This window comes from Anas acuta, chromosome 10 (genome assembly GCF_963932015.1).
Source record: "Anas acuta chromosome 10, bAnaAcu1.1, whole genome shotgun sequence".
NCBI classification, from domain to species: domain Eukaryota; kingdom Metazoa; phylum Chordata; class Aves; order Anseriformes; family Anatidae; genus Anas; species Anas acuta.
Genome location: NC_088988.1, coordinates 17,642,167 through 17,660,513, shown reverse-complemented (window position 1 = coordinate 17,660,513; position 18,347 = coordinate 17,642,167). Strand labels below are relative to the sequence as shown.

Genomic DNA, 18,347 nt, shown 5'->3' with positions numbered 1-18,347 from the left:
GGGGGGAGCCGAAAGGTCCGGCCCCCGGTAACGCCGGCAGAATGGGAATAGACGCAGAGAGGGACGGGGGGAGAAAGGCTGAAAGAGCGAAACTTGCGGGTAACAGCGCCCCGCCGTGCGCCCTGGGGTTGCTCGGGAGCAGAGCCCCTGGGGCCCGCGGAGCTGTGCCCGGCGCGGGGAGCCCGCAGGCAGGTGAGCGGGGCCAGGTGAGCGCACCCCCGGCTCTGCGCCCTGCCCGCCGTGCTTCTGCTGTACTTGTGTTATTATTTCTAATGGTAAGAGGGCTTTAAAAGGTACTTAAACACCCAAAGAAGACTTGAAATGCGTGCAGAAGGCTGGCTCGGCTCATCGCTTAGTGCCGAGGAACCGGTCAGTCATTCGGCTCTGCTCGTGGTAGGAAGCGTTACGGCGCTTCGGTAACAAGTGAGCACTCGGTAAAGGGATTAAAACATTTCAGTGCATGTAACGTGGTGCTTGATCATCGTTGTTTGATCACATTATGTTTGCCCCAGGGAGATAAAGCACGTCGCTTAGCAGGGGCATGTCATCCTGCAGATGTCACTGAGGACCCGGGACCATTTTAAGGCTGCTGACCCCGAGGCTGCCTCTGTAATCGTTCGGGATTTGGTCTGCAGAAGTGCTGAAGTCTGACAAAGACACTTGAAAGCGTTTTTGGACGCTGAAAGTAAATATTCAATGCAGCGTTTGAATTCAGCTCAGCACAGAAGCCTGCCTTTCCTCTGTCAGCGTGTTAACATTTTATTTGTATCGCTCGCTGCTTAACGTGTTTGGGCATGGACCAAGACCACGCTGTGCTAAGTGCTGTGCAAATACTAGGTGAGGAAGTCCATGAAAACGCATCTAAAACTTGTGGGTTTGATTCTGAGGCAGTTGTGATTTATTATAGGAAATAAAGTGTCCACTGCTGGACATGGGAGTGTGAACATTTCTACAGAGTAAGAAACAGATGCACCTATACCTGTGCTAGTGTTTTTGCTGCTTTGTGCTATGATTCACCATGCTGGTGTCTTTTTTTTATTTACTTAAACAAACAAACAAAATCTATGAAATTGTTTATTATTATAATTAAGCATGCAGGATTGCAGGGAAGAAAATGAGAGTTTCTGGGAGGGTTTAAGGATTCTGAGTAGGTCAGAAATAAACAAATAGTGTGCTGTGCGTGTGGTTTGCTGTCTGTTTATTTTAAAGAGATCCTGATCTTTTGGGTGTTGATGTACTGATCTGGAGGTTTTTAAATGGTGCCCTGTAGGAGGGAGAACAACTTGTTGCAGGTCTATGTTAAGACTGGTGATACGGTGTTCTCATGGTATGCTTGTGTGTATAGTGAAGCAAGTACATGTAAAATAAGTCTGTGTTGTAGTGAGTGGTTGACAAAATCATCACTCACTGACAGCGATGTGGAACAGAAAATGAGGAGTGTGAGGAATAGCAGCCTCAAAACAAGAGAACAATACTGACTTCTAATGGCTGTTATAGCATGTTATTTATGCTTCCAGAAGCCATTACTAGCAGCAATTAGGGTCATTGGGGGTTCTTGTAAAGAAGCCATTAAAGTTCTTAATTTTTTTCTTAATGAAGCTAACGTCAACACCATTAGGAGTAAACAGGGAAGACACTTCATTCCCTAATGTATGTGGATATTTATGTTCTCATGGTTTGTGCTAAGTGAAAGAGCAGGTGCTGGTAGAGAGCTAATTAGTTTAGGTGTTAGCCTTGAGACAGATGATCGTTGTCTTCTGTTAATGTGGGTGTTTATGTAATTGCCAGTTGCTCTTGGATCAAAAAAGAAGGGAGGGGGGAGAGATAATATTCCTTGTAGAATTAAAAAACAAAACACTTTAAATTGAATTCTTGCATATCTATTTCTTGGGATATATCTTTGACTCAAATTTAACTAATGTAACAAATGACTGTGATTTTAATCTATTGTGACGGTTTTAAAACACAGAGTGAAGTACTTCACACAGAGATTCCTCTCTCAGTCCCACCATTTGTGTTCAAGCTACATTTTATACATTTTATCTTTCTGGAAAAGCCTGATGGTTGGAAGAGTCTGCTGTTTAGATTAATCAAATACAGGAATTAAAGTGCACTGAGCAGGTCTTCTACATTCAGACCGTCTTTTGGGGCTCCTATGCAGAAATCTGTACATGCATTTATAAATCAAAGATTGTTTTATTGCTAACAAGAAAGTAACCCTGTACCTGTGAGCTGCCAGCAGATGGAAGAGGTGTTCCCCAGGAGCTGCCCTCTGCGGCCTGGCCTGGTGCCCCACGGCGCGGCCTGCCCTGGGCCTGCCTGGCTCCTGCCTGCTGCCCCTGGCGCTTTTGCTCCATTTCGTATCGAGCAGGTGTTGCCAGCTGTGTGTTCATCTTCCCACTCTGGCAGGAGACTGAGGAAGAGAGTTTAAATATAGATGTTGTGTCTGGAAGTTGAAACTTCTAGTTATGAAACGTACTGAGTCCTTTTTCCAAGTGTGCTAGTTGCTTGTTCCTGCTGTTATTTTGGGCTAGATTTAAAGCTCTCGTGTGAGAAGCATCTGCACTGATAAACAGTTCCAGAGATTTAGGCATACTGTTAAAAGGGAGTTAGGGACCTTGTTTAAAACAAGGAAGTTCCTCGGGTGATAACTGGGACCTTCTCTAACTGGAGCCCTGTCAGTACTGACATTCACGAACACCTCTCGGTGAAGTGCCCTGTCCCTGTAAAATGCCTTTTGAAGAGCCAACCTGTTCATTCAAAGGCTGAATGCTGCTAAATAGATCATCTATTAAGCTGGTATCTGTAAAGTTTCAAGCTGATTATTTGCTAAGCTGACAGGATATTACAGTGTGAAATAGTTTGTAACCACTCTGCAGTTAGATCATCATGCATTAAAATAAGGAAGTGTAGCTTCTTCCTTAGGTCAGTATGGTGCACTTCACAAGTAGTCAGTGTCTTCCGTCTGCTGAAAAACGTTTTTATATTTCATATTTTGAAAGAAGGAAAGATCTATTTATTTGGGATTGACTCATACTAATTTGAAGGACCATTTTTACATGGAAAGAAAAATGCTGTCTTTGTTTTTATCATGAGGAAATAAGAGTTTTATACCATTTTTATTAATTTCCGTCGTTATCTCCAGAGGAATCTTCTGCTGTTGCTTACCTTTTGCTTGTGTACCATCCTGTTTTCCTGAATCACGCCGGGTAGGAACCAGGCTGTCCTGCAATATGTCAGCTGCGGCCGGAGCTGCCAAGCCGAGGGGTGGTCAATAAAGGTATAGGAGAAAGCAATAGATTTGGTCTTTCCTTTTGCATGTGTTTTTCTTTGCTTAATAAGCATGGCATATGACAGCGTAAATATTTTGTGCTGTAGTAATACTTCCTGCATATCATCTGTAGGTTGCTACTGTAGCTGAGTATTCTCTCTTTGGAGTTACTAAAATGAAGGCAGAAAAGGTGAAGTCATTTCCTCTATGTTATGCAAAGTTTAGGTGGTTTGATCATCAGCTAGTTCTAAAAAAAAGTGTTGTAAAGAGAAGTCCCTAGAACAAATAAATTATGTTTTATATAAATAAATAAAGCAGAAAATGAGCAGACTGGACATTAAGTAAATAATGACTAAAACCTAAGGATATGTTACATTTTACTAAATGTAGGTTATGCAAACCACCTAAAATGGCAAAATTTAAGCAGAACGTGGGACTGCTGTTCCTTTTCTAATGGAGGTATTGCTTTAACTCAGTAGCTTGTAGTTATGACATGAGTTTATATTGAAATGTATCCTTCAAATAAATGTTTTTATGTAGCCTGATCTCAGTATTTTTTATTTTATATAAATCAAGCAGGTGTTCTCTTCTGTGTGAGCCAGGTTGCTGTTTTGTTTTGTGAAAAATGCAGCAGATTCAGGTCTGCCCTTGGTTTAAAGATGAAGCCCAAGTTGGCCCAAATGAGACCCAGGGTTGTACGTACTGCTTTTCCAAAGGGCTTCCTTGCAGCTTGAGTGTTCCTCCCTGTAGAACTGTGTCTGAACAGCTGTTCTGCAATCCTCATTTCAGCATTAAAAGTAGCTTCTGGTCTGTAGTTAGACAGAAGGAACAAACAGGGTGTGTTTAACTTCTGTTTCTTGACATAAAACTAAGCGAATATGTAACACATTGCAGTTAAACACAGAAATCACAAAGACTACCAAGGCTGTAATTAATGTCCTAAGTAAAAGAAAGGTGACGAGTGTCTTCAAATATGGCTGGCTGTTTCTGGCAACTTCCCTCTGAAGTGCCCACATGCTGTACGTATGTGTCTGCCTGCACAGTGCCGGCTGTGCTCCAGCAGCTTGCAGGGGAACTGACCGAGGGCATTTCCAGCTTCGCTCCGATGCCTCCTGCCTCGCAGTTTGCTTCAGAGTAGCTGCAGGGCTTTGTATCGTCCTCCATTCTGCATGATCCGTAAATGAGTACTATTTGACATGAGAGTTGTCTTTGATCCCACAATCAAAGGAACATATATTTCTTCTGAGATTCTCAGCAAGTGTAGTAATAAATTCTCTTTTTATAAAACTGCCTTGTAAATGACTGGTTATAAAACCATGAGTGTACTCTTGTACTGTAGCCAATATAAAAATGTTTTTAAAGGACTTTGATTAAGTTCTAAGGTCTTAAGTATGCATGCTTTATATAAGGGAAGAAGGCACCCTCTGGAAGTGTTTTAAAGATAGATAAAAGTTACATGTAGGCTATTTCTACATTTTACTTAACACGTTACTTTTGTCTCTGGGAAAAGTTTTGTTATGACTAATAATGTTAGCATTTCAGTGAGCTGAATAAAATATTTTAGTAAAATGTAACATATCCCTAGGTTTTAGTCATTATTTACTTAATGTCCCATCTGCGCATTTTCTGCTTTATTTATTTATATAAAACATAATTTATTTGTTCTAGGGATTTCTCTTTACAACACTTTTTTTTAGAACTAGCTGATGATCAAACCACCTAGCACTGACTAATTTTTATTCAGATATAGTCTTCCATCCGTGTAACCAAAATGATGAGGCGACGAGGATGCCAATAGCATGACGAAGCACAGGAAAGGGCTGGATAATGAATACAACTGGGAAGCAGCCATCAAGTTGGATTTGAAGCACACTGAGGCACAAAGTCAGCTGAAATTAATGGAAATGGACAATAAAATCTGATCATTTTAAATGGCAGATATTCTTAGCGCCTGGCTCACGTCAGCCTGAATCCATCTGTTACATTACTTCAGGTAGGACTTGCTGAAACAAGCTTGAGCTTAGTCAGGCAGAGGGGGGAAAAACAGATTGGGGCAAGTAGAGAGAGAATGAACTTCCTACTTGGGCTTTTCTACGTATTTACAGCTCGTTGCCACTGAACTTCCGTGGGACTGAATCAAAAAAATGAGTTCCAGTAGCAGAATAAATTTTCAGTTTCCATTTCCTCATTTGAAAGGAAGCCGGGGTATGGCTATCGCCACTTTCTCACTTCCTGACGCTTTCTGCCTGATCTTCTGCTATTCCTTTGCTGGCAATTTTAGGCAGCTGCCATGGAGGTGACTGCCATCTCACTATCAAGTTGGGTGGGGGAAGCAAACATTTATATTTTTGTGTGATACGCTTTTACTGCAATAAACTGAATAACAGAAGAGAAATGTGTGTGGGCTTTACTACTCTCTTGCCGAGAGGAGCGAGCCTGCTTGCTCTGGCTGCATAGGCAGCCGCAGTCTGAGGTGGAGCAGCAGTGCCACCAGAGCTGGAGGCCTGGCTGGGCCTGAGGAGAGCCCAGCTCTCTTCTTCCCCATGAGCAATCTGGCAGGGGACTTTTTATTGGGAAACGTCTTGTTTTACCCTCTAGAACTGAATCTGGCAGTTGCTTCAGAATCTTGTGAGCAAATTGAAATTCGGCTTTTTGTGGCCGGTTTTGATCTTTTATGAACTAGTCATATACAGTTCATGAATTTGTCTTTTTTTTTTTTTTTTTTTTGTTGTTGTTGTTCTTCCAGTAAGGGTTTTGCATATGTACAGGAGAACACAGCTTCTTTTGGCAATGTCCTGGAACCTTAAATTGCTTTCTGCTTGCTAGTTATATAAATGTCTTTGTAAAGTATATTTTCTGAAAATACTCATCTGTGATTCTGGTGGGATTCCTATGGCATGGCTCAGAGAACTGCTGCCCCGAGGAGAGGGCAGTTCTGCTTGCTTCCCCAGGTCTGCTCCCAACCCTCCTCAAATCAGTCCTGCTGCTCATCTGACCAGCTGCTGAGCTGTTTTGGGGAACTGCATGGGCAAAAAAAGCTTTTTTTTTTTTAATTGGATAAGCATTTTTTTTCTTCTGAAGGAACAGAACAACCAGGAGAGAGGAAGTGGCAAGACTGTATTGCTGAACTTCTGGAGAGACAGGCAGAGACCGTTCCCTTCTCTTAGGCAGTAGCTGTGTTGTAAAACTGTGCTCCTGTTACCCAAGTAGTAAGCTGTACTTCTGCAGGCATGCTGGAAAAGTGACCTGGGCTGTATTTTGTTTTGAGGTATTGCTAGCTGAATTAATTGTTAGCCTAATTACAGGACTGCATAAGAAAGATCTTCACTCCTCTGCTTTACTTCTACAGCAGGAAATGAATGTGAAAATATTTCACTTCAGTACTTCTTAAAAAAATCTTTTTTTTTTTTTTTTTTTCTAAGTTCCCGAGGAGCATCCTGTTTTGGATTTTGTATTTTATACTCTTTATTTTTAGTCTGCTTATTGTAATAAAGCATCAGTTACAAGCCCCCCACTCCCTTTTCTCTCAGGACACTGCGCTTTTAAAATAAGGCAGGAGATGCAACATGGTGCTATATTGACAATTGTGTTGGCACGTATTGTGATTTGGTTAAGGAAGTGCGGAGTTTAATGTAACACAACAGTATGGAACTCACAGACGTCGGAGGGTAGTCAAAACTAGGAGTTGCTCTGAGAAAGTGCGAATTTGATAGCAGTATAAACACCACATATATCTTTCAAAGAAATAGGAAAAAAACAGCGCAGTTACTTTGTAAATGTGACTTGATGTGGTTCTTACAGTGCCACAAATATGCAAGATTCCACACAGGCAATTTTATTCCCCCACGAGCTGACGCGATGATTGCATGCATGTTCAGTACTCACTTGCAGAGTTTCAGAGCGTGATTTAGGGACATCAATTGTCAGCGTGAGCAGAACTGTGCACGGGTGTTACGTTGCTTCTGGTGAGATGCAAACCAATAAACTAATAACACTGCTGGGTAATGGCGATTAAATAGGAATTCATGAATAATATATTGGAAGAATAAAGTCTCTTCCCCGCCCCCCTAAGATTCTGGATAGATTGAGGCAAGAATCAGTCTGCTCATGTTCATATACTGAATGTGTGTGTTCCGTAACTGTTGATAAAACAAGTTTAGACAGGGAATTTGGATGTAGCTGTAGCTAAACTGGTTTACCAGAGTAACTTTAAACACTTGTTTTAAATGTTGATTGAATTTCTGTCCTGTGCTCATACAGGCTGTCACGTTTTAGAAATGCATTCTGCTGTACTTATTGTTACCTGTCCTGGAAGTTTCCCTAGCCAGTGATGGTAAGGCTCTTACAGTTCTCTCTGCTGCCAAAAAAAATAAAAAAAAGTACATGTATATACAAGGAAAAAATAAATGCAATTTCTGAATTTCTGGAGACTACAGAATTTAAAAGGTGCTGTGCTTGTTTGTCTTTCTGGAAGGCTTCTCATGTCTTTCTGTGTACAGGTATCCAGGCATCATTCTTTTTGTTTGTGCATTTACAGATGGATAACCAACATTTTAAGAAGCATTTGCAAAAAAATAAAAAATAAATCATGTTGCTTAGTGGTAAATCTATGAGGAGTGTTCACTGCGGAAAGTATGGATGGGAATCAGTTAATTTATTTTGTCATTAAAATCAAGCCAAGGCGTGAGGCAGCACTTCTCCAGCACACAGTGTATTCAGCATGCTGAAAGCTAGGCTAAATTACGTAGTGAGTAGCTGGAAAGAGAATGAAGTGTTGCTGTTCTTACATGCTGGAAAACATTCTCACTAGAAATAGAGGGGATTTCAAGAGTGGGGAAAAGTGGCTGAGGGGGGAGATGGGAAATGACTTTAACTGTGGCACTGTACTCACAGAAACGGGCTCACTGTTGGCTGCAGGCAGAGGAGACCAAATTATGTTGTATAATAATACTCTCTTGGATCTCGGTAAGGTTTTCCAAGATCCAGAGTCAGGCTGGATTAGCACTAACACTGAGACAGAGACTCTGGAGGTACCAGAAGGGGGAAGGCCACATATCTCTTCTGGAAACCTGGCATGATTCAAAAGCTCTTGCCTGCACCTACCCATTGCATTGGAGACCAAAATGGTCACAAATGTTGCCTTGAGTTGCAGAGACGTGAGCCCACGCTTAGAGCAAAGCTCTAGCGGTAGGCAGAGGAGCTGTGTGGTCTCAGCGTGAACAGCCCCATCTTTCTTTTCAGTGTCACGGTTGAATTTAGTAAGTTCTCTTGTGTGCTAGTTGGTGGTTAAACGGCCTGATTTGAGCCCTGTGTGCAGATTAGCGGTTAGCAGTATTTGTGCCCACCCTGTAGGTGAGTGATGCAAGGCTTTCAGGGCATGAAGGATGGTCTGGGCCGTGCCTCCCCAGGCTCCCTCACAGAGCCCAAACCTTGGAACAGCGGCCCTGGGCCGAAGGTCAGCGCAACTTGCTGTGTCTGGGGAAAGGGAGCTGCTTGGGAGGCCCGTCCAGCAGGACCACTTCACTCCTGCAGGCCAGGGGTACCTGGCAGCCACAGGGACACTGAGCTGGTTGTGGGGGGACTTTGTAAAGGTTTTCAGGTGATGCTGGAGATCGCTAGTTAGTGCAAAACCAACTATCCTGTGTGCTGTTCCCTGGGTCTCCCTTCTCTGGGGTATCCTCTGGGGATCCGGTCGACGCTCTGTAGGGCTCCTGTGTCTCTGTACTCCACACCCCTCAGTGCAGGCTTTTCTTTGCTCTGCCCTCTGAGAAGGATCCCGGCAGGTCTCGATTCTCTTACCGTGCCCTCAGCTGCTGGTTTGTGACTCTGGTCAGGCACAAACCCTTGGGTGGGCTGTTGCGTGGTTACCTTGCGGTTTGAGTTTAGACCTGAAAAACTGGTTTTTATAAGCACTAACCACCTGTTCTGTTAGGGAACGGCCGTGTAATTGTGGACGGTCTTTAATGATGTCTTGTTCAGCAGTGGAGGCTGAGCGCCGCTCCTCCCTCTGTAGTGCAGTACAATCCATGCTTCTAACTGGGTTCGGGTTCTTGAACAAAAAGTTACCTATGAACAGTTAGAAATGTCCAGCTGACCTTCAGAATATGGATATTGGTTCCCTGGGTAATCAAGAGGAATCCGTGGTTGCAGAGCTGTATTCTACATCTTTGTTCTTTCTCCCTCTCCAGAAGTGCGTGCAGCCGGGCTACCTGTATGGCTTCTAACGCTGCCGTCACGGAGCAGCTAGGTAATTACGGCTCTGGTAGTTTTTAGCCAGTAATCGGGCTGGTAACTGGTCTGCATTCAAACCTAAGAGGATGACTGCACACAAAGTTGCCGAGGAACTAGTTATAATGCCTCAGTTATTACTCGAGTGTATTATTATCCTATATAAGGTAAAAGAGAGACAGTTTTTTCTACTTTCGTATCCAGGAGGATGTAGTTTGTACATTAGCATTTGCTATGAGAGATTTTACATGCTATTAATCCCCAAATTTTAATTGATCTACTAGTAACTTATTCATGTAACTATGCAATTAGTTTCCTTTACCGTGATAATCTTAAAATATACATATTTAAAATCTGGACAATCTGATACTTTGGACAGACTGCAGAACATAGAAACTACATTGTATGCCTTGTGATTTGAAGTAAGACCCCATGTACTACCCATGGACTGTTATGGCCTATTGATATTTTTTTTTTCTATGTTGAGGTATAGGATGCAAAAGCAGGCAACAGTGATATTTGCCCACCTGTCCTTTCTCTTTTAAAATAAATATACAAAGAGTATTTTACAAGATGATAACCTAGGGGTTGAGGGAAACACCCTCCTTGCAATATTGCCAAATGTCACTTCTGAGTTTTTTGTTGTTGTTTTTTTTTTTTTTTTTTTTTAAAGCATTTTAATACTGTAAGACTCATCTTGCTCTTCCCTTCTCAATTTTGATCTATTTTTGGCCTAAATTTAGTTTTTCTCTGCAGTCAAGTGCTAAAAGCTTGATTAAAACACACAATTTTGTGATTTAGTGACATACTAAAAATGTCAGCAAGCATAAATATCCTGATATAGCACTAACCTTGTCAGACAGAATGCTAAATCATTCTTATAACTTCCTTCCTGTCTTAATGGAGAAGTTAGCAAACCTTTCTGCACTTTCCTAGGGCCTGTGACTTACATTTTTATATATGTTTCCCTACAAGCAATTTTAATTCTAGATTACAAGCACACTAAATGATGGAACATATCAATAAGGTTATGTGCTGGGTATGTGCAATATGCGAGATGTTTTTGTATTGATGCTATTGTCTCGTTTTTATGCTTTTGTGCAAGTGACTAATTTCTGAACAAAGACTAGTGGTAAAGCCCCCTAGAAATAGTAGTACTGAAACTAAATAAAACCATGTTTTTGTTGATGGTTCCTGTTTTTTCTTCTGTTTGAGTTTAGCCATAATGAGAATACACCTTTCTTATCTGGAATTTATTGACCAGCATTTTACCCTGTGGTCTAAGTTCCTTGATGCTCCAGAAGATTCACCAAATATTCCCTGTTCCTTAGGTTGACCTTTCTGTTACTAGTTTCTGTAGGTAATTGTAAAAGAAGGGCAAACTGGGAGAGTCACTTGACTGCTTGGAGCAGCAGTCATCACCCAGCCAGGCACTGATCCCTGAGGGAAAGGGGAAATCCAGTCTGCACTGGCTCTGGGAAGGTCAGGCGCTGCGTGGTCACTGGACTCCGGCACTCGGTGCTGCCGTCCGCCTTCCCTCTGTAAGCTGCAGGAGGAAGGATTAGTATTGCATGCAGTCGGACTGGTACTTCATTCAGCATTTTTGCTCACGATTATGAATTTTCTGTATTGCCTTTTATTTAAATGACAGGTTTCTTCACACATTTTTATGCTAGTTTCCAGGCATAATCTCAGTTAAGATGAGACTTTTGTGAATACCATTTTCTGCAAGTCTTAAAATTTGTTTGTTTTGGGTTACTTAAATTCTTGCTTTATATTCACAGTACAGATTTGTTTTCAGCCGTGATGTCGATTATGCAGGCATCTAGGACTCATAGTATGTGTAAAATATCTCTTGTACTTGGCATAGTTAATTACAGCTGCTTTTTTTTTATTAGTAGTATTGTTGTGTGTTTTTTTTTTTTTTTTTTTTTCTTCTGTGCGTCACCCTGTCTAAGGATTTGGGATTTCATAAATCAGTGTTTTGGGTGGAGAGTTAAGTGAATGTTAGTTTCTCTGTTCATTGTCTGTAGCCATTGTCTAAATATAAAAACTTATTCTTGCAACTTAATCTGTGCTTCATATCTCTTACTGACACAATACAATTTGTTTCCCAATGGGACATCACTTGTACTGTTAGCACCTTAGTCAGAACCGCTGTGTTCCCTCTGCCTTCTTTTTTAAAATCTATTTAAACTGGCAGTCTGAAAGACTGCCTTTTTCTATGCTTGTCAATGAACACGTTCAAGCAGTTGTCACATTAGTGTTTTTTTTGTTTTGTCTTTTTTTTTTAAAAAAAAAAATGAAGTAATTATGCTTAGAAAGGTAAGTTCTGACAGTTTGTTTGCATTTAATTTCAAACTATTTTCTCATCTGTTTTTTTTTTGAGCTAGAATATATTTATGTGAATCATTCAGAAAGAGACCGTGATTAAATTATTGGTACAAACAAGTATGTATGTGCCTGAATACATATATCTTCAAAAGGTATATACTTAGTCATTTGAAGAAGTTGATTGCATTTTTTTTTTTAACAAAAATACATGCCAGACATTTTTATTTACACTTCATCCTTTCGCTTCCTCATTTCTGACTTCTTGTATTAACTGTACACTTAGGTTTACCATGGTGACAACGTAGAAGTGTGGATATAAACCACTGTCTCATGGTTTAACTCAATGTTACAACATTTTTATGGCTGTGTGTAGCACGTAAGGTAGCTAAAAATGTAGACGTGCCCGTTTTTATGCATGGCTTAGGTCACTGAAGGGTTGCGTACAGTTTATGTTTTTCCTTACCCAGAAACACTTCATTATTAGCTCCTGCTATTAGCTCCTAGAATGAAGCTCCTTCATTATTAGCTCCTAAATAAAGCGGGCTAAGTGATAGAGATGAGTACAGGTTCTGTCATATTGCAAGTTGTGTTGTATTTCTGCTACATTTGTTAAATTCTTGCCTTTGAGACTTTCTCTTTGCAAGCTTCACAGTATTTCCTAGTGAAAGTTTGTCAGAAACAGTAAAGTGACTTAATTTAAAAGCAACAGAAATATCTGAGGGAAGTTTCAGCGTAAGTTTCAGGCTTTTGGATTTAAAAATATTTGGGGAGTGTGTTATTTTAGAAACACTCTGCACGTACACAAATGTTTGTGGTTTTTCTTTACTTTATCAGTGAGCAGTCATATGTCTTTCTAGACTGGAAATTAAATGCAAAAATACCTGGGTTTGAGATTTGACTAGGGAAGGTGTATAAACTATTTAAAACATGTATTATGAGCTTCAAAATACCCACAAAAGGACTGATTTTTTTTCAGTTTCTATGCAGAACTTTTTTAGTGTAAAAAAAAAAAAAAAAAAAAAGCGTGAGTTGAACCTTTTAAATGGTTCTCCTTATCTTGAAATTCCTTCAATAAATCCCCCCTCACTTGCACTTGAATACAGATACTTTTGGTGTTTGTCTTGCCATGCAACAGTTTTTCTGAATGCTTTTTTATTATTTTTTTTTCCATACGAAATTACTATTTTTTTAGGCAGCAAGTTTAGCGTGATACAGTGGTGGAAGCAGAAACCTGGCAGTCAACTGATGTGAATATTGTTTGTAGGGTGGTTCTCTCAAGTCAGATTTTTTTTTTTTCTGGCTTTTTCTTTCTGCAGAATGCTGATAGCAAGAGTATAGGAGGCCCCCTGACAAAAGTGGAAAGTGTTCTGGGCATTAACAGTAATTTGGCTGCTGGAAGTTGCCCAAAGTATTAGCAGTACGTTCTGACTCTTTCTGAAAACTAAAGTAACAGACCTTTTTCTAATAAGCACAAGTCAGCTTGGGTCCTGCTCTACAGTCATCACTTCTAACAGCACAGAGCCCCAGGGATCACTGCAGGGCATCGACGGGTTCAATACTGACTCACAGGAAAGAGAACCACTGCCTAAACCATTGCCACTGCTGATCTTGAAAAATGATGCAATTGCCTTTCTCCTCCCTGCTCTGGGAAAGCATCTCACATCTCGCTTGCTGCTGCAGTTTTCAGGGATGGGATAAGCTAGTCTGACTGGGGTGAGTCTTCACTTGTAGTGGATATTTATCAGTGCCTCTTAAATTCTTGAATATTTCCTTGATGTTTTGGACTGTGTATAACTGAACTGAAGCGCGAATCACTGACTGCTCTGACTGCTTGCCTAGCAAAGATGCTGAGAAGTCTGTTTTCCCCAAGAAGCTGATCTTTTCTATTGCTGGCTCTTCTCTCATTATCTCTGGGCTCAGGGCATGTGTGGGAGCACAGCTCCTTCATACAGGGGCTTTGGTGGCACTGCCAGGTGAAGGAGCTGCCTCCTGCCTGTGCTCCACAGCTCCCTGCTGTTGGTTGTGCCAGATCGCTGACCTGGTAGATGCAGTTAGAGAAAAGGAAGCAAAAACTGAGGGATGCAATAGGTTATTTTTGAGCTGAGCTGACCGAGCGTGGGCCTAGAAACACTCACACGCTCATAACGAAACGGTGATGTGGCGTGGTGACACGATGGGAAGAAGAGGAGGGGAAACTCTTTGAACAAGCCCCTGTCCCAGAGCTGCAGCCAAGAACTATAGGTTTAGCTGCTAAAAAAATGAGCAGCTAAAGCTCCTTTCCAGCTTTCTATTCACTAAACTAATTTAAGCTGCGTGTCTGTGTCTGTGGAGAGCGGGCTGATTTATTAATATGTGCCCTTGCCACAGTAGCTGGTCGTGTGTGAATACATCCCTGGTAGTGATGCCTGTCATTTCACTAGGAGGCTGTTGTCCCGTTACATTAGGGCTCATGGCTCGAGCAGTAAGCTGGGCTTTAGAAATAAGGAAGTGGTAGAAATGGCCCATGTGTCAGGTTGAATCATACATGGGGGAAAAAAAAAAAAGTGGTGGTTGGGTTACAGATGTGTGAAAGGGGTGCAAAGGCCTCCATGATTCCAGCCATCGCTCTGTCTTGACATTGTTTAAATAATGTCAAAAAAAAAAAAACAACAAACTTTTCTTTCTCAGGTTATCGGAACGTAGATTAATTTTTTTCCTGCTTGTGTAACTGAAATTGCAGCACTGACTTGCTCTGTAGCTTTTGTAACCACCAGGACTGTCAGTGGGAGTTGAATGACCGGCACTTTGCTCTCCTTAGCACGCATTCTTATTTAATTTTATTTTTATTTTTGAATATAATAATATTATACAATAACTTAATTATTTTTTATGCAATATTTAAAGCCTGTCACTGTGCTTCCTGCCACAGCTAAAGAGACAGGCTCCTCCAGGGATATCAATTTCTGGAAGCATGATATTAAAGTCCAACAAAAAGTTCGTGTCAAAGCTGGTGATTACTGTAATGCATTGTTAAAGGCGCAAATCATTTTGGACTATAAAACGTCCTGTGAGTGTTTATATATTTTGTCAGCACCTTTTGGGGATTGATGATGGTATTAGTTCAGCTCCTTTGGGAGAGAAAAAGGGATACCACACACTCAAAGCCTGCCAGCAGGAAATCTGTGGGAGAGCCGAAAGTTAGGAAATGGATTTTGAGTTCTTCGCTTTAACCGCAGTGGTCATCCTTCTCATCCATAGGCTAAGAGCTTCAGAAGGTTTGAGAATTTGTATGTGCACAGGATGGAAAGAAGGGATTACAGGCAGGAAAAATACCTCTGGAATTTATTATGCTTTAACCACAGGATGTGGTTGTTAAAATAATGTCTTGGGTTTTTGGCATTATTTGGATTTCATTCCTGCTCTTGAACTGTACTGAACAAATTCAGTGAAAGTTAAAAGTAATCAGAATTTTGAAACGCGGGGAAATGGCTGTGACACTAATTAAAAGGGTGATTTATGCTCCCACTGGAGCTCTCTGATCTACCAGATAAGATCTTGCCAGTGAACTATCAAGCCTGGGTTGTATTCCCAGATTTGCTACTGAGGTGCTTCATGGAATTTAGTTAAGCGCTTTTCCAGTGCATAACTGCTTGCTTTCCTCTTGCGTTTCTACTTCAAATGTGAAGTCTCTGAATCATGGATTATCTTTTAGGAAACTAGTGTTTGGTCAGAGCTTAGGGCTACTTCTTAATTCCATTTTTAGTCAGAATTTTCTTGGTGTATAGTGCTGGGGAAAAAACAAACAAACAAACAAAAAAAAAACACCAAAACACCTTTTCGTCTCCCAACAATAAAAGTTAACCCTGTAATTCTACGGAATTTAGTTATATAGTTTGATTACATTTCCATTAAAAGATATATCCTTTTCTCAGATTGTTTCTAGATTGCCATTTTTGAATTTGTCACTTTCTGCTTTTTATCTCATGCCGTTTTATCTCATTATGGGTGAGTAGTTGAAGTCCACAGTTGCATTATTGGGGTACTGTATCTTCTGCCTCCTTTAGTTGGTCCTGTACAGTTTCAACTCCATAGCATTCTTCACTCAGGTTAGTTCTGGTGCACGTCTGTATCGTGTCTCAGCCAATGAATTCCTGCTAATACCAGCCCTGCCAGGGCACTAGCATAAAACAAACCATAGTACGACCTTGCTGAGAGAAAGAGAGCTGTAGTGAGACCCCCCTGGGTTTTGGCAAAGAGCTTCCAGTGGTGCTGGAGAGCTGCAGCTGCAGGGGTGGGAACTGCGTATTTGATGCAGCCTGTGGTAATGGTGTTTCTGCTCTTGCTTTTGCTCATGAAAATAATTGCAATTTTAAATTTGAAATAGTTTAAATATGAACTACTGTTTGCTAAATTCTTAATTACGTGCTTGTATCAGATGGAAAAACAATAGTCACTGAAACGCAAAACCACTCCAGTATAGCCTTCAGACTTGTTGCAGCAAGAAAGATTGTACCAGCAAATCCTGGAGACCTTCCTAGCCGTGCTTCTGAGACAGTCTCTGTGTGGGTCTTCTTACTTCAAACTTTGTGCGCTCAGGAAATAGTTCCTGTGTTAATTAAATATTACTTCCAAGAGACCAGAAACCAGTCTTTGTGTAGAAGTCCTGTTTTCTAGGTGTTTCCCCAGGGGGATCAGTTTCAAGATGTTGGTAGCCAAGGAGTTCGGGTGTAACAAAGATAAAATGAAGAAGAGAATGAAGAATGCTCAGCTGGTTGTAACAAGTACAGTCAGGCTGCTCTGTTGTGTTATCGTTTAATAATCTTAAAATTCCTTTTATGGCAGAAATTGATACAATTTTGACATTTCTTGTGGTTTTCAAAGTAATTCTACAGATAGCATAGGAGAGGAAGCAGTCCTAGCTTTGTCTGAGACAGTTTCAATCTGACTTTTGCGTCTAAGCGTTTATATTGTTTCTCCAGTAAACTGTCTTACAAGTTCCTGAATAATGTAAACTTTAAGTTAAACATCAGTTCAATTTATGTTTCTTTGGAAATTTAGGACAACACGGAAGTGATTTTAAGGAAATCTGTAAATATGAGCCAGGCAGTAAAGGAAACATCTTAGTCTTTGTAATTTTGGTATGCTTTATATGCAGTTTTGTTGTTGTTTTTAAATTTTAAAAAGATGATAATATGAAATACGTTTTAAGCATTTCTGAAGTATTTTGGAGAATAGTGAAATCTGAATTTCCTTGGGTTAGTTGATATGTTGGTGAACAAATGTCCTGAATAAAACAGGGAAGAATCAAACAGTTTTGGAAGTCTGTGCTCTAAACAGGTGTTACATTTGGGTGAAATATGCGAAGTCTGGGAATTTGTAATACAAAAATGATCCATCCCTCTGTTTGGAGTTTCTGTTAGGTCACATTTGTTATTTCTTGAAGCTAATGAACTCTCAGTAAAATTAACTGAGAGCTATTCTCATGTCTTTTTCTTCTTCGTGTTTTAAGTCTCCAAACCTAAAGCAAGGGAAAAATTTTGAAGGAAAAAAAAAAGTAATAGTGTGTTACTAAGGACTGAACAGAAGACTTTTTTTTTTTTTTTTAATGTTGCAGCTTGGCTGTAGGTTTTTACAACTTTTAATAGTTTTAGCTTGATAAAGATTGAACACACATTAAAAATAAAAAACAACAACAACGAAAAACAGCAAAAAGTGTGCGCGCGCACACAAAAAGATAAAACAGATTTGTGCTGCAGGTGCATTGATCCACCAGCTCAATGCCACATAAATAACAAATTGGTAAGTGTGAAAAGCACCTGCAGTCAGAGCAGCAAGGCGCAGTGCTCACAGTGTAGCTGGTAAATGTTCGGCAGGCAGAATGAGCAGGGCCTGCAAACAGTTGCTAGGGTAATAGGGCCTGTGGTTAGCACTGAATGCAGGCAGCTTTCTCTGTCTTGTAGATCAAAAAATGGCTCAAAGTACTGCGCTTCGCTTCCTGAAACATGCTGCTTATCAGGAGGCTGCTCTCTGTGCCTCTGATGAGCTTTGGGTAAGCATACAGAGAGAACCATCTTTTTTGCTCCCTGTAGGTGCTGAAGCAAAGTACTTCTCTCATTTTTGCTTTTGTTTTCAGTGCTGGTGCATGATGTGAAGCGTACTGTCCTTAGGGCCTGCTCCTGACGCCCCTTCTGGCTGGGCAGCTTGATCCCTCTGCTCATGAAGTTCATCTTGCATGTAACTGCTTATCAGAGGCTCTGGTGAAATTTGTATTTTCAGACAGTTTGTTTATTATTATTATTTATTTATTTATTTATTTATTTTAAAAAGGAAGAAATTTGGTGAAGTTTTGGCTATCGAGCATAATCCTTACTGTAACCTCTAAGAGCTATCATGATACAAGTACAAATAACAGCAGTTAAGCCCTTTCACAAACTCTGAAAAACATAACACTTTAGCAACCTGTGTAAAATCTCTGAAGTGTTCTTTCTGGATAACTGAAAAATAAATGAATAAATCATAGCATATGTTTCTAAAA

General features: G+C 40.6%; 1 protein-coding gene across 7 annotated transcripts in view; it reads left to right on the top strand.

Annotated features, from left to right (window-relative positions):
- Positions 1-18,347, top strand: part of ADCY7 (adenylate cyclase 7) — a 62,672-nt gene that overhangs the window by 249 nt on the left and 44,076 nt on the right. The window contains exons 1-2 of one of the 7 annotated variants that reach the window (XM_068693569.1): positions 2,915-3,280; positions 5,016-5,264. The exons of 2 other annotated variants lie outside the window; for them this stretch is intronic. The gene's annotated coding sequence lies outside the window, so the exon portion shown is untranslated. Of the gene's footprint in view, positions 1-168; positions 193-2,914; positions 3,281-5,015; positions 5,265-13,415; positions 13,547-18,347 lie in introns of those variants that run through there. 4 more of the 7 variants (XM_068693570.1, XM_068693572.1, XM_068693568.1 and 1 more) reach the window with 4 other exon arrangements.